We start from the raw sequence: 15,794 nt of genomic DNA, 5'->3' as shown, positions 1-15,794 counted from the left end.
GGAAGTCTTCCCTTCCTTGTAAGGTTGTTTACTGCTCTCACTTCTGCATTACTGACATGAAGAGCCATCTGGAGGATGGGATTCTTCCTTCTTCTCCCGTGTTATCTTCTGGAAACGAGGATCTAAGTGTTCCAAGGAGCCTTTTGCTTTCCTGGTGTTTCTCCTTTTTCTTCTTTTTCTTCTCCTTTTTCTTCTTTTTCTTACGCTTGCGATTGGCATTGTCAAAGCGGAGCGCACAGAAACACAAATCATGAAGTCTGAAAGAAACATGCAAGTTAAAAAGGGAAAAAAAGATGTGGCACTTGTTGCCTATATGAAACCTGATTTATTTTACCACAGGTGATGATTTGCAGCATGTCAGCTATTTTGTGGTGCTTTGTGCACACGCAACTTACTTTAGATGCAGCAAACTTAAGCTGTCAGATTGAAGGACCATAGGTCCTGGTTTGTACACAGATCATTAACAACGGCTAGCTCTGGAATACGTGCAAGCAGAAAAAATCTTTTAACCTAATCTGGAATGGTGTACGGATGTGATTCGAACTATGTGGTCCAAAGCTAGTGCTCTGACACAATTCAGCAAGAGCTTTCCTGTCTTCACTGATCAACCTAACAACATGATCCCCAGCCAGCTGGTGCTATCTAAAGAACTTAGAAACTACCAGAAAAAAAAAAAAAAAAAAAAAAAAAAAAAAAAGGAAGACATGAGAAGCACCCAGAAAAGAATTAGGATAAAAAATGCGGAGTATGCCGGAATCCTTGCTTACTTGGAATCCTTCTCTCCATGTTTATCCTTAGACTTCTTTTTCTTCCAGAACTTGTGATATTTTTGCATTTTTTTCACCACCTAAAAGCTCCTTTTCTATCTTTCTGTCTTTCCTTTCTATTTCACTTTCACTACCTTCTGCACGGGTATATTTTCTTTTTCTGTTTCCTTCTGTTTCATTTTTCTGGCGACAGTTCTCCAAATGAGCTGACACAGGTGGAAGCGCATGTCTTTCACGAGAATGTCTTCCGGAATGTTGCTGAGGTACCGAGCAACGATGCAAGTCTGCTCGGGGTGTGCCAAAGCGACGTACATCTTCCTCTCTCAAGAGGGAACCGTGAGGCCATCTGCTTTTGTAATGATAATGCTTATGTGACCTGCTGTAGTAAGTTGCAGTCGATCTGTCAAAGGCTGAATCGCCGTGAGAGAACTTTCTCTCTCTACTGTCTCCTGTCGCATGAGGTGAATAGTAATCCTTGTAATAGCCACATCTTTCCCATCTCCGTGCTTCGTCTCGATAGTATCTTTCTCTGCTCCAACTTCTTTCCCCTTTGGATCGGTAGTACCTATTGCTACTTTGTTCTGATCTTCCTCCGCTGCCAGATCTGTACTTTGAATATTTGACTGCTCTTCTGCCATTCTCAGGGCTGTTTCTTTCACGAGGGAAAGATCTGTACCTGCTTCCCTCCCAGTACTCCTGCTTGTGACTCTTTTGCTCAACAAATTCCACGCTCTGAGAACACCTCCTCTTGCTGGAAGGACCTGCTTTTTGACTCTCCTTCTCTTCACTAGGAGCATGTTCCCTCTTGCTTCGGTAATGCTCTTTCTCAGTGGTTTTAGTCTTGTCCTTTGTATCTTGGCGTCTATCTGCAATAGCTAAGGAAGAAAGATTGTTAGAGCTACATTCAGTGTCAGACTTGAGAGAGGAAGTTTGCCGCAATTTCTCACCAGGCTCACAAGACTCTTTGCCGGACAAAACATTTTCTTTTGAAATGAGGTCACGTTCTTTTGATCTTCTTGCTTTCTCCTTGTCTCCACAGTCATCACATTGGTACTGGGCGAGGTATTCATCATTCCCAGGAGATTTCGGAGGTTCCGCAACACTGCATAAAATAAAAACCCATTTCTCACTTCTGCTGAAGGACGTGAATATTAAGAGTAAAACCTTCCAAAGGCAAACAAACAAACAAAAACCTCCGGACTACAGGAACCCTCGCAATGATATGCCATTTAGAAACCTCTCCTGTGATTAGGACACCTTCTTCAGCTCCCAGAGAAAGTGCTTTTTCCCCTCTTGCTTCTGAAGCCATTGCACTAAAAAAGCAAACGCATCTGTCTCCTTCCACCTGTTGCTCTGAGAAAAAAGGCATAGGGGCGAGCGGGGAACAGCCAGTGTTTCTCCAGACAGTGGAGAAAAATGGAAAAACATTCTATAAAGGAACACAAGTTCTCCTCGAGGCACCAACCTGCATCAGACTGATATGCTCAGTGCTGATCATTAGTTCTGTTCGTGACACTGGACACACAGTATGGAATTGTACTAATTTAAATCCTTCCATTAAATACTATTAGTAGACAGATAAAACTGTAACGAACTTCCATAAAGTCTTGTCTTAATCAGACTGTGCTCATTTTACCTCATTTCCTCTGACAAGCTGTTCAGCTGGCTGGCTCTGAAGGACTCCGTGATGACTTCTCGATTGACTGAAGGCATAGCTCCAGGCATCTGCAATTAAAACGCACAAGTCAGCAGACAAAAAAATACTATTTGTAGTAGTACTGAGGACTAGTCTTGTCAGAATGTCTCCATTAAATGGTAAGCAAGACCGCTGTGAGTTGTATGCATTATCTACACTTCAAAGATAACCCCAACTCACCCCCCAAAATCTACTTTAGGAAACTTAGGAATTTTTATCTCAGCTGAGCTTAAGTTGACAAGTTCTAATGTAAGCTCAGGTCTGCAAATTCTAAGGAGATAATACCACAAAGTCTTACGATCACATGTGTGCTGTGTTTTCTCAGTATTTCACCTGAATTAGGAACACAATAAACACTCCCGAATACATCGTAGGTGAGAAATTCTCGATGGAGCAAATCTATGTTTCAAGCGATCCATTTGTTTTAGAAAAGAACATCTCAGAAGGTTTAACAGGTTCAACTCGGCAAGTGGAATCATCAAGTTTCAGTCCGTTTTCTTTAGATTCAGTAACTAACCTAATAGCACCATTTAGTGAATCTGTTTTTGGCAGCTCATGCTGGGATCTTCCTTTGTCAGCATTCTGACAGGAAGAATTGGAATGCTGCAATGTACGGACTACCTTTCCAACCAAAATTCCATTAGAGGACATTGCATTGCATTTCAAATTCCTTTGAAATAAGCCCTTTGACTCCTCCTCAGATTTTCCTGAAGATTCTGCACCATAAGGGACTGTGTTATCAGAGCTGAGTTTAGGATTTTCATTCACTGTTGGCTCCACAAAAATTTCATCAGAAACTTTTTTGTTTGTTTGCATTTGCTTCATTTGCATTACCGAATTTGTAATTGTGGATGAAGGAACAGCCTGGTAGAGATCTTCATCCTCCACAGCACTGCTAAGACAGTCAGGCTGTGACACAGTCTGACGAGCAGGCAATTTATTGTGAATACTGATGGTGATCTTCTGTTTTCTTGACGTATCAGTCATTGAAGGCCTGGTAATTGCCTGGTTTTGAACACAGGCCATTGGTGGTGCTGAAGATGGCCTTTTTAGGGTGACACCAGTGGTCTTTGTGTCCTCTTTTATGGATCCATTTCCATTTAAACGGCTTGAATTCTGTATTTAAAAAGAAGAAATTGCAAGATGGATTAACGCAAACACTGCATGTAACATTTTGAAACACAAAACTCTCCTACTGAGTGTTTCTACAAATGGTCTTAACACCTAAAAAGAAAAACACACTGCCCTTTAAGGATAAATGCAAGTCCAATAAGCGTATTCAATTCCTGCTTTTGGTTTACTGCAGATTGGTATCAAATTAACATCATCTTTGAAAACCAGCCAAGCAACTTAACATTACCTGCTGCTATTCCCAAATATATTTATTTTCCCCTTTAAACATACCCTGAAAAGCCTGAAGTAATCGTTCTGGTGCTCAGGAATAAGACATTTAGTTTTCCCTGTCTTAGCTAAAGTGACGAGGATAGGAAAAACAAGTCCTCTTTTAAATGATTTGAGGATTAGTACACTCTGCTTAAATAGTCAAAGAGCATAGCTCTCTGTGCTTTAGAAAGCTGTCTTGGAGGTATAAAGTAATGGAGTCGCATGGCTGCACAATTTAGCAGTAACCACTGTTTGAATGACTCTGGCTGTAGCATGAGGGCTGTGAAGAAAGCTGCAGCGTGGGAAGGAAAACAAAACTAAGATGCCGAAAACCAAACAAAAAACCCCACACCAAACCCCAAACCCACTAGCAGTTTGGTGCCGTTATCTGCCCTCCCGCTTCCCTGAATTACCTTAATCATATGAGGAAGAAGTCGTGGTCCCAGAAATCCAGCCTGCTTACTATTAGCCCCCTGCTGACCAGGAGGGAATGAACAGGGATAAGATGGTGCTGGCAAGTAAAACGCACGTTCTCCAAGTGTCAAATCATAGCGCCTTCAGAAAAGAGCAGTGATGGTAGTTTAGTTTTTCTTTCAGCCTACTCTTGGATTAAATCCCATCCTATCATTTTAGAGGAACAGCTCATACGATATGGAAGCCTTCTCCACAGAAGGCTTCGCCAAGACTACAGACTGAAAAGTAGAGAACAGTCTTCCTACTAAGACTATCACTTGCAGAGCAATAATTCATTCTTACACCACAGATGACCTTCATTTCTCTCCTTCTCTAAAGTAGCCAGCTACAGATAACACATAGATAGCAATTTACACAAGTGCTGCAGTTTAAGGCCAAGCAACAAAAGACAATAAACGACACAGAGAATTTCAGGTTAGACAGAACTGAATTAGACAAATAATAATCTTCTCCCGGGATAGCAAGAAAAACACTTGCAAAACAGAAAAATATCAATAACAGGAAAGTAAATCTCTTCTGAACACATTTTAAGATTTGTTATTACCTGATATAAAAAAGTATGTAAGCTTGCTGACCAAGAACTCTTTTAATGTCAGTACGCACTACTTTAGCATCATTCATCTGATACCAAAGTCCATTACCAGCCTGCAAATAAAGACAACGATTTCTTTAGGTGAATTGCACGTTTTCCAATTGAAATCACGGATAGGAACAAAATACACACATGTCAAATAAAAATATAATGAAATCTTTTTCCCTAGAAACAGTAGCTGCTAGTCATGCTTTAATTGGTTTGCCAGCACAACCTTTACCCTGTTAGAAATGCTGTTGACTTCTACCTTTACATAGCATATATAGTGTCCTGAGTGACAGCTGACACCGTGATGTACCAGCACCGCGTATAAGGCATAGAGCAGTGGTTCTCCCATTGACTGCGACATGTAGGCTCTCAGGTCCAAATACTCCGGATATTTCACCTCCTAAAGAGACATCAAGAAGATAGAAAAATTATCCCAGAGTACTTCGTGGACTAGCCAGAGAAAAACACTTCCAAAAAACACAGACTAGAATTGATTTCTAGAATATATTTCTCGAATATATTTCTTGATTCACTACAAATAAGTCTTCCCATAAACAACGGTTAAGACTAGAAGTTGCAGAGAACTGTTTCCTGATGAATCAGCCTTCTCAGAGGAAAGCATATGCTTCTTGTCAAGCGGGAACTTTATTGATATTAAGAGAAAGAATAAGCCATAGTCGTTAGTCTACAATTATTGTCTGAAAATATTAACAACTTTCAGCTTTGGGGGATGTCCCATTACGCAATGATATAGTTGCATTACAGTGGTAAATATACCTTGTTGATCTTTCCACCTGTGAAATCTGCAAATCTTTTCAGTGATATTGTGAGAACCTTGGAAGAACGGTGTATGGTAAATCTCTTGGATGCAGGAACCATCTTTTTACACCTTAAAAACAAGCAGAGATAAGTGTTTGAAGGCATCTTCTTTTTTCGCCCCCAAAACAAACTCCTTTTAATGTCTCACGCATGCCTATGCTATTTGAATGATATTTACTTGCATAATAGGTTGGTCTTTTTTCTTTTCATAAACCCATGCACTGCGTGTCAGGTTTGTTAATACACAGAAGAAGGTCAATTTTCCCAACAACTCAGAGCATAGCGGGAACAGGAATCTCTCACAAAAGGGTATGACCAGGTTGGATGGCAAGGTACCATTTCTTGGTCTACAAAAGTGGCTATTTGAACTCCAATCCTGGATACATTCTTTCAGCTTTCAAGGGAAATACAAATACTGAAAGCGGAACGAGAGAGCCTTGGTTCCCAGGGCTAGAAATTGCAAATAATCTCCAACATAGGTCGACTATCAACATCAAAAATACAACAGAAACACATGGTCATTCTACAGGAGGGAGACATTTAACAGTAGGAAGTCTTCATGTACTGAGCTTGTCTGGAAAGACACTGAACCCATCTGCCATCCTTTGAAACAAAATAGTTCAGTTTGACACATTGCCCGCTCCAAGGTAGGACCTACGGTGTAAGCAGTGAAAATTAGCCACTAGCCCAGAGAACAACGGAAACTGGGCAGTTTACATCAAGAAAAGTACTGTCGAGAGCTAATAAAGAGAAAGAACAAAAGTAGCTCTTTTTGAATTCTGATGGCAAAATACAAGCCAGAGAATTGCAAACCCATAGGGAATGCCTATGAACAAGACTTCCCCCCTCCAAAGAAACAAAAATCCAAGTCTTTTATAAACTTCCACAAAACTTGTAAGTAGATCCAAAGTTTAGAGGTAGTCCAACAGAGTCATGCAACATAGAAAACTGACATCTAGGATTAAGACCTAAGTCGTCAAAATCTTACTCGCTACATTTATAGCAATTCTCTCCATCCAGCTCTTCAGGTTTCACAAAGAGTTCCAGAGCTCTGCTAACAGACGAAACCGCCTAGAGCAGCGAGAAAGAAGAGCGCAAAGTCACCGTAATTCAAAATTCCAGACACATACTAGTAGTTTATAAGAGAATCTTACTAACATACTCAAGCGATCTACTAGGAGCACTGTGAAGAAGGAGGCAGAAAGAGCATGCTCAGCATTGACCTCACCTGGAAGGCATTTGACTTTGGAACAAATACTTTCCCAGTTGCCTACACAGCATCTACAGTGTGCTTTGTCATCAATACTGGGGACAAATTCATCAGTCTAACAATTAGATGTATATTGAGGTAGAACAACAAAGAAGTATGACAGCATTATAATTTTTGCAGAAAGAGAATTCTTTCCCCTTAAACCCAATGCAAATGTGGAGACTATTTACATGGGTTCCACGGAAGGACAGAGTCCAATCCACTTCCTTAGCACCACCAAGCTCTTATGTTTTAACATTATATGTGGTTTGGTTTTTTAAGTTAAACAAGTTTAATTTAGAAAGTTATGCATGTACTTAAACATCATGAATTATATTTAGAAAACATCTTACCTTTATATCCAAAGTGATATCAAGAAATGCCTCATACGTATCTGAAACTGCTTTGCAATTCAAGCACTTCACTGGAAGCAAAATATAAATGCTTAACATTATGTGAAGGAGACTAACTGTCCAAATTCAAGTTGTTGACAGATACTACTTTAGACAAACTACAGACTGCTTTACTACCGACAAAAGACACAGATCAGTTCTAAGGACAGGAATATTTTTTCAAGTACCTCTCGATCTTAGAAATCCTCCAAATATTTGATGAATGATGGTGGTAGCTTGAGAAGATCTGTCCAATCTGGAAATAAATTATAATCAGACCTCAGAAGATTTAAGGCACAGAGTTAACTCTTCAAAGAGTTTGATGAAAACCAAGGATGATGTAGACTTGCGTTGCTGATAGTAAATAAGGCACTAAAAGGTGCTAGAGATCATTTCTGAGAGTAAATAAAGGACTAGAAGGTGCTAGAGAATGTATGAAAGTGAACTTGTTTATGCTTACTCGGTGCTTCCGTTCAAGCACGCTTCCTGCATAGCATCAACAGTATAGCGCAAGAACTCGTGTGCGTCTTCTTGACTGCCAAAACGGAAATGTTGTCCTATTCCTAAATAAGAAGATGATAGTATTGACCTCATTTAAAAATGAAATCATTCTTGTATTTCTAAAATCTCTTTTCATTGGAGTGTTAAAACCACTTAGACACATCAAATAATTATTTGAAGATTACAAGCTATCGAAAAGAAACACATCTGAAGCCACTTACGACTGAGATTACTGATAACATGCGTAGGCTCGATGGCATCAACAGTGCAACGCAGGGCCTGGTTAATGTGAGTCTCCATCGTGCACATCATGCAAAAATCTTGTTCACGACCTGAAGAGTGAAAGAACAAAGCATCCCAGTCCAGCGAAATATCCATACCTACAAACATCTAAGTACAATTTAAACTATAGATACAATATCCACTCTCCTTGCTACATTCTATTCTCCCAAGATGCCAATGTCCCAACAGTCTTGTAACATTTCATTTCACACAACTTGACAGAAGAAAAATATCCACTAAGCCTGTATTCAAATGCATTTTGTGATGAGAAATCTAAAAGACTACTGCAAAGTCGCAGTTGTAAAGGCTGACAGGAATGTGAACTCCACAGGCTGCAAAATGTATTACTCTCTAAAATTACTACCAAATGCATTACTGTCCAATGCACTTCATTATTCCCATGAAGCAATAAATGATCCTTTAATAAACAAACAAACAAACAAACAAACAAATAACTAAATAAATAAAACATGGTGCATTAATTGCACTCCATATGCTATTCGGAGCCCACTGCTAATACAGTGCTCAAAGCCAGCTGCTACAGGTAAAATCAGGCAAATAAGCTTATCTCACAGAATCACTGCTGTTCTTTCACCTTCAGAGCTATCCAACAGATTCAAAATACTGTTAGAAAGTACTCACATGACTGGCTGTGCTCAAGAGAAAGCATGTAATTGGCAAGTGGGGGTGTGTAGGTCAAACACTGTAGAGTAGCATTAAGAAAACATGTGTTGCCAAGATTGTACAGGCCAACTCCAACACTTTGTGTTTCTTGCCAATCCATACAAATCTTCTCAGGTGGAAAAAGAATGCTCTGTGGCGGAGCAATTCCATCATTAACGACTGCAAGAAAGTTAAATTTAAAAAGAGATCTTGTTTGTTTGTTTCGAAGAAAGGTATTTAAAAAAATACTATTCTGCAGGAGCACCTAGAGGAGCTAGCTACAATCCAAACCAGAAAAACTTATTGCAGACAGCTTTAATACCACCAAATTCAAATTGGCTGGTCAACACAATGTTTTGGGGGAAAAAAACAAAAACAAAAAAAAAAAAACTTTAGTCAACCATTTTAATTTTTCTAAGGCAAGGCTAACTGCCATTCTGTTTGTAGCACCTAATGCCAAGTTCCTCTCCATCTATAATCTTTAACCTGATTAACTCAACTACTGTTTTTTTCCGTATTATAACTTAAACCACAAACTTAGACTTGAAATTATACGGTAAAAACGTAAAAACTAGGAACTAGGAATGACGGTACCCCTACAGATACCAGATCTTTTCCTGAGCAATGTTATCCTTCAAAAAACCTGTGAAAAATGGAAGCTGTGAATAGCAACAATCAAACACTTTTCTCTGCAAAACAGAAAAGACATGGAGGAATCTCTGCATTACAAAAAGCTCCCCATATTTCTCTGTTGACTGTAAATATATCAAAATTAATTTCTGTAACATCAGTCACTTCAGTTGCCTTAGGGGATTCGCTTTTCAAGTCTTTGTTCACGGTAGTCCCCTTCTCTATCAGTGCAACAAGTAAGAACTGCATTTTCTACTTTTGCTTTGAAGACAATGGAGGCAGGATAAAACGCACACTTACTTAGATCTCTTGGGGCAAAAGCCTTAGATTTTTCAGATGATCTACAGTAAATAGCACCTCCACGTCCTTGGGCCACAGAGACTTGGCTTGAATCTTCTGCAGGCACTATCCGGCCCCAGTTGGCGGTGCGTGACATCAGTATTTTAGGACTTGGTTTCTTGGATTTGCCAGACCGCCTTGAAGAGGGCTTTTTAGGCTTTGAAGATTTGGGCTTCTTAGCTACGGTCATTGTTCACATCTGCGACAGAGACAGAAGTTCTGGTTGACGTAAGACTATCAAGAAGCATTCCAAGAAGAAAAGAGTAACAGAAGTCCTGTCACTTAATCTCAAAGAAACAGCCTTAAGAACTAAATCGCTGGTATGAATGATTTAAAAAGAATCCCCAAACTAAACACACAAAGTGAAAATTTCCATCTAAACTCTATCAGTATTACTTTTCGCTTCTGCAGAACTAGTGGCTGATGCCACTTCTTTCCCTTCCGTAGGATTTTAATCCATTACAACTCTGGAGTCTTTTTAATATAAAAATGTAGAAGACATTCTCTGAGGGGAATCAGTTATTTATTGATTTCCGGAGTTGCGCAATTATCTGTTAATTAGTACCTATGATCTAATAGATAATTGTTGCAATTATCTATTGCTGGCATTAGTAACGGAACACTATTACTTCACTGCCTGCGTTTTTCTGTTTCGTCTGCACAAAGGTACCCAGAACTCACTGCTACTTTTCTTCTGTCTTTCCAGGGCTCGCCCTCTACCTCACTGTCTACTGCACCAGTCATGAGGGGTTTGTTGTGATTCTATAATGAGCCTAGCTTTTAAATACACCTTTTCTGGGCGTCACTTGGTGACGGCAAGTTAATTTGTGAGGGCTCCTCAGTCTACATCATGCGGTCGCTTTTTCCAGGTGAAAAAGCGGAGCCGTAAGTGGCAGTACACTAAAGCCCTGGCATGCTGAGATCCAAGAGGAGAGATGTTTGGCCCTCCTTTTCACTCCTGGGAACCATATACCTCAAAACCCACAGAGGATGGGCTATATCTCAGAGAAATCTTGGGAAAGGAGAGCATGAAGAGCATGTTTGCAAATTTATTTCTCCCTGGGCTTCTTCTGCTTCTCCAAGAAAGACGAGTTTGAATATAACTTTGGCAGCAGTACTTCTGGTGTTTTACTCCTACCACATTTAAAACTCCTACGAAAAACTGAAAAGTTAGACTAAAAAGCAGCTCTTTCCGTTCTCCTTTCTAAAGTTGCACGCTTTCCTCATGCAAAACAACAGGGGAATGTAAGCTAGAAACGGAAATGCTGAATGTAAAACAAAACAAAACAAACCTCAGCCCTCCAGGACAAAAGCCAATAACTGCTACAAAGTCCTTTTTAAAATGCTGATTAGGTTTCAAGGTGATACCACTTTAAATAAGCGTAGTTGTGTGTCCATAGGCAGAAGCTGAATAATGACAGGATGAACTTCTATACTTCATGTTTTGTTACTGTCTTACTGTAGCACACAGGGACTTGTTACCTTTAGGGAAACCACTAACCTCATGGGGGGTTTAAAACATAAGCTAGTTTGTTATACCAAAATGACGGAGAGAACAAAGCATAAAGTGCTTTCAGATTTCTAGCACGCCTTGATTGCTGTCCATTAAACTTCAGACACGTTAAACAAAACACAGTAAATAAGAAAACTCCTAGTCCCACAGCTGGCAAATTGTGTGCAGAGGTTGTAATTAGAACTTTTTTGCCTTGACGTTTTACATTTAAAATTGATTTTAAATCCATTCTATACACACTTTCCATTCCTGAAAAAACAATACGCAAACCTGACAAATGCATTTACATGAGAAATGAAGTCGTCCTTGTCCGATTGGAAGACTAAGGTGACAGCTCCTGGGCTCAGGGATAAGCTCCGATCTTCACCAGTGACAGCTCCTTTTTTAGGATTGAAAGGGAAAATGTTTCAGCAACACATTGGAAACATACTTAAGGGACAAGAAACAAAATCAAGACTGCAGTGAGAAGGAGAACAGAAAAACAATACTGGGGGGAAAGGAAAGGAAAGGAAAGGAAAGGAAAGGAAAGGAAAGGAAAGGAAAGGAAAGGAAAGGAAAGGAAAGGAAAGGAAAGGAAAGGAAAGGAAAGGAAAGGAAAGGAAAGGAAAGGAAAGGAAAGGAAAGGAAAGGAAAGGAAAGGAAAGGAAAAAAGAAAAAAAGGGAAGGGAAGGGAAGGGAAGGGAAGGGAAGGGAAGGGAAGGGAAGGGAAGGGAAGGGAAGGGAAGGGAAGGGAAGGGAAGGGAAGGGAAGGGAAGGGAAGGGAAGGGAAGGGAAGGGAAGGGAAGGGAAGGGAAGGGAAGGGAAGGGAAGGGAAGGGAAGGGAAGGGAAGGGAAGGGAAGGGAAGGGAAGGGAAGGGAAGGGAAGGGAAGGGAAGGGAAGGGAAGGGAAGGGAAGGGAAGGGAAGGGAAGGGAAGGGAAGGGAAGGGAAGGGAAGACCTTGATCTTTATACTGACCAATGAGATAAGCCTTACACATTTTTAAGTTTATTTTTGACAACTGATTGAGGTGTTACCAGCTATTAAGTACGATTCAAGAGCAAATATTAACACTAGAAAGAAGAAATCCGATCCACCACCACTGTTTCAAAATACATCCATTTCTCATTTGGAGATGACGTCTCTCTGGCAAGGTAGTAGAAAAACTGTAAATACCGATAGAGCTTCCTCTCCCGATGTTCCATATACATACCGATGCTGTTCCTACACCTACGCTCTGAGCATAAATTTATGTTGACATGAGTGACAAGAGAGGGTGTTACTCCTCTCTTTGTTTGCCTTGAGAGACACACCTCTTGTCCATTGAAAAGTAAATTCAAGATTCCAGATCACTTAAGACAGTTGCTATCCCCCCATTCAGAGTTCTGCAGCAGCACTCTTCAGATGTGTTTAGCAGTCTCTTTAGAAAATGTTATCACTTAGGACCTGCTTCTCAGTAGGTCCACGTTTGGCCTCCGCTTAGCAGAGAGTCAATCCCAGCTTAAGCTTTCGTACAAGAGCCCCTTCACGAAACGGAGTTGAACCCTGACATAACTGAGTTGAACCTTTAACCTTGAAGCTTCCTTAAAGAAGAAAGCAGCACCCAGGCCAGGAAATAGAAATTAATCGTCACTTTACCCTGAAACGCAGTGGGCTATTCTGTGCTGGCAGGATTGCTGCCGGGCTGGCCGACGAGGCGGCGGGCAGCTCCCCGGGGCCACAGGGCCTGGCACAGGGAGCCGCCGGGGGTCTCCAAGGTCCGGGAACAGCGGCAACAGCGGCAACAGCAGGGACAGAGGGGACAGCAGCGACAGCAGCAGCCACCTCAGCCGGGGCCGTCTCCACAACCGCCACAACGGCCTCGGAACGCCGCCGAACTCGGAGCTCCAGCGTGACGCCTTGTGAACCTGGCCGCGCTGCTCATGGCTAAAACCAGAGCGTTTCCTCCGGCGTGTGTTTACTGTCGGTGCCGGATCGGCCCTCACCCCGAGCTCTCCCTGCCGGGAGGGCTTTGGGGTTGGGGTTTCCCTCCCGCCGCCGCCGCGGGCAGGCCCCGCGCGCAAGGGGTCCGCGCTGGGGAGCAGCATCTCACCCGCGGCGAGAGACCGAGGGCACGACATGAAAAAGCCCCGACACGAAAAAGCCACGGCATGCGGCCGAGGCGGCGGGGAGACGGCTCTGAGGGAGCTGCCACTTCGCCCCGCCGTCCTCCCCTCCCGGGCCGCCCCGCCGAGCCCCGTGCGCCTCAGGTGCTGCGCTGAGGGGGTGGCTGGCTACTGAGACAGCTGCCCAGGGCACTGCTCATGGCACCGAGCCTGACGGAGGTCAACAAGTGTTGAACAATGCTCTCAGACATCGGGTCTCACTTTGGGGTGGTCCTGTGTGGAGCCACGAGTTGGACTTGGTGATTATTGGGAGTCCTTTCCACCTTGGGATGTTCTCTGATTCTAGGTCAGCAATCCAGTAGCTGATGAGAAGTGTGGAGTCATTCAAAGGGAAGAGAGAGCACAACACTTCTCGTTTGCAGAAGCGGCTATTTGGTAACCAAACCGATGATTCCTTTGCTTCTAGAGCAACTAACAGCAGGGATCCGCTTTACAATGGAGGGAAAAGAGTCGTTGGCATGTCATGTGAAGTAACCTTCAAATCCCAGAGGATGATTTTGTTGGAACTTTATTCAGCTGAAAACACAGAAGCCTTGCTTCTGCTTGTGTTAGTTACAGCTCCAGTTTACTTTGGTTGGGAGGGAAGGCATTCCAGGCTAATGTGCTGTACCTGTTCCTTCAGCTCATTGTCCATAAACGGAGGAGCAAACGAAATCAGTTTAATCTCCATTAAATGCAGCAGACAAAGCGGAGTAGAGGGCGATCTAGCACTTAATTTTTCCTGTAAGCAGGAAACCCAGAACTCAACAACACTTTTCAAATCTTGTCCTGCAGTAAATGACCAGCTGAGTGAAGCTTGCATTTAGAGGATGTGCTCCTACAGTAGACGGAAATAGCTTTTCCTCTTCACAAGTGCAACTGAGTGGTGGACTGGCAGCTACGTGGTTAACTAGTTGTGCCAAAGGGGTTGTGTTGAATGCACAGAAAAATATGCAGGTCCCAACAGTAAAGGGTTGTCTGTAGGCATGACACTGAGTACAGATGTTGTCTGCAGGTTCGTGCAGAGTGCACCGCGCCAATAAGCACCCAGAGTCGGAATGCACACGAAGGTCTTTTAATTATATAATTACTTATAGAACTCTGCAGAGTCAGGTACTTGGCCATCTTTCGCAAAGCAAGCACACCTCTGACTCGAATCACCGTCATTTATACACAGGAAACTTGTGAAAACTCTCTCTTTGGCTCCTTTGGATTGGTTATTACAGCTCACCTAACTTATCTCCATTGAGCTTGTGCATTACAGAGGAATACCGGGGGGGAGGGGGAACAGGAGAGGGGGGACACACACCGAATCCCACATTAGCATAGATTAGCATTTTGACAGGTGTGATTTTTAATGTGCTAATGACCCTTAATGAGAAAAAGGTTACTATAGGTCAGTCTGGAGCTGGTGTTCTCCTTCCTGTTTTTTCCCTTTTAGCCCTTCTCTTCCTTGCTTCTGCTAGCTCAAGGCTACCTGTCTCTCTCCTTCTTTATTTTCTCAGCTAAAAGACTGCACAAGCTACAGGCCTCCCTATTTGCTTCAACATTTCCTTGGTTTTGTTTTTGTTTTTGTTTTTTTTTTTTTCCCAGCTTTGGGACGACACAGGTGTGGTTTGATATTTGCCAGTATAGCTAAAACTCACGCCAGTCTGCTCACGCACAATAAGTAGTAAGATTTAAGGACTGGTTTCATCGGCTTCTTCCATACTAACATCCTTCTTATGTTTTAGATATGCTGGAGTTAAATCAACACTAAGTTACTACTTGTGGAGTAATTGCCTTAAGCGACTAGGCATCATAAGCACACCTCCATCCCAAAAGCTACCCGCCTCCAAGGTGCAACCACCCCTCACTGAGCACGCCCTCGGAATTTCTCAGAGCCTGTACCTTTAAACGCAAGTGAGATCATTTCTACCAAGCACAACCAAGATATGCATGACTAGAGTCACTCAAGCTCCACCTTAAAGATAGAAAATAATATCAATTGCTTTAAGAGAAAGGGGATGTTAGGGAAGATACTATCAGGAAGGATTCCTTCTGACATCACTCGACAGGCTGAGCCTCTCACTCCCCCACCCCCACTCCATTGGGACGCCGTGGGGTAAGATCTGAACGCTTGCTTATACCAGGCGTCTCTGTGGAATCTTAGAAATCTCTAGAGTTTTGATGCTTTTTAATGTCTTAATACCTAGGCTGTGTACCTCTGCATTTCATGCATGCTAGCTTGCTTTTGCAGACAGTGAATTTATCACTGACAATCCAAAGAACCTGTGTACCTGTCGCCGTAAGAAATTGCACTTAATTGCATTCTTCCTAGCTGTGAGAGTTCTCCTTGAATGCGACTAGAGCGAGGCCGTACTGCGTTGTTGGTGAATCCGTGAC

At 42.2% G+C, this 15,794-nt stretch overlaps 1 pseudogene across 1 annotated transcript; it reads right to left on the bottom strand.

Moving 5' to 3' along the window:
* Positions 1-763: 763 nt before the first annotated feature.
* On the bottom strand, positions 764-9,965 carry LOC311428587 (ubiquitin carboxyl-terminal hydrolase 42-like; annotated as a pseudogene). The gene is made up of 15 exons: positions 9,737-9,965; positions 8,786-8,986; positions 8,083-8,193; positions 7,821-7,923; positions 7,549-7,616; positions 7,322-7,392; positions 6,708-6,790; positions 5,678-5,789; positions 5,160-5,300; positions 4,865-4,965; positions 4,260-4,401; positions 3,298-3,579; positions 2,404-2,492; positions 1,769-1,869; positions 764-1,642 (listed from the first exon to the last, which is right to left on the bottom strand). The product of its transcript is annotated as a ubiquitin carboxyl-terminal hydrolase 42-like (transcript).
* Between the last annotated feature and the right edge of the window lie 5,829 nt (positions 9,966-15,794).

The sequence above is a fragment of the Aythya ferina genome (assembly GCF_964211825.1).
Source record: "Aythya ferina genome assembly, contig: HAP1_SCAFFOLD_96, whole genome shotgun sequence".
Taxonomy (NCBI): Eukaryota; Metazoa; Chordata; class Aves; order Anseriformes; family Anatidae; genus Aythya; species Aythya ferina.
The sequence above is the reverse complement of the archived record's forward strand: the minus strand, read 5'-3'. Positions and strand labels throughout refer to the sequence as shown.